The following is a 1006-nucleotide window of genomic DNA, read 5'->3' as shown; positions in this document are numbered from 1 at the left end:
TTTGCAACATATCATGTTTTAATTTTTTTTTTAAGTTTTACGACTTTATCGTTTTTCTTATAAAAAATTTAAGGTAATGTGAATATTTATACGATAATGTGAACATGTATTAGATAATTATATAAAAGAACTTATCAGACAGCACCGTTTATTATTTTTGTTTCTATATCAATGTAGGTTTTAATATGATTTTTTGATAAAGGTTGTTTTTTTTGTTTAAGAATAAAATATTCCTATTATTTTCATTGAAAAAATTTGAAACTATTTCAAAAAAATTATTTATACAAACCATATTAAAAAAGTCATTAAAACGTAAATATTGCATACTCAAAGTCAAATAATACTAATTAACGGTATTAATCACGCTTTATAGATCTCCACTAAATGTAAAAATATCCATTATATCAATAAGGCTTTAATCACTTGACCTTGCGTTGAATATCGAAGAAAATTGTTTATGTGCCGAATTCCATGTATTTATTGAGCCGAAGATTATATTTTTGACCGAGGGTCGACCCGACAGTTTTGCTATATCCCTTTTATCTAAGATCGCTGTAAGACTAGTTTGGTAGTATATCAATGTCTTGTAGTACAAGTATTCGTACCTTTAATCCTTTACATTTAAGATTCTAGGTCGAATATTTACACTACTCGGCTATCGCCACTAAAGCCAGATATGAAAGCTCCAAGCAAGAATAATTTTAAAATTTGGTAAAATATTCAATATTTATAAGACGTTATGATTTCTATGATTGAAATAAAACTCTGCCAAAATTTTAGAGCAAAAAAACCATACGAATTTTATATCCAGTCGTTTATATGTATTTGGGAATTGCTGTATAATCCAGAAAATAATATTTGAAAAAAATTGAATATCATGATTATTAAAATTTATAAATGAATTTTAATTGTTTTTTCTGTGTTTCTCTTTAATAATAACTATTTATAAATCATACCCATGATTTGCATCCTCTTGATGTAGTCTGGTATACGGCTGATGTTGATT

Source organism: Rhyacophila brunnea, unplaced genomic scaffold (genome assembly GCF_057557595.1).
Source record: "Rhyacophila brunnea isolate RB1 unplaced genomic scaffold, BYU_Rbru_1.0 scaffold_112, whole genome shotgun sequence".
NCBI lineage: Eukaryota > Metazoa > Arthropoda > Insecta > Trichoptera > Rhyacophilidae > Rhyacophila > Rhyacophila brunnea.
This window is presented reverse-complemented; position numbering follows the sequence as displayed.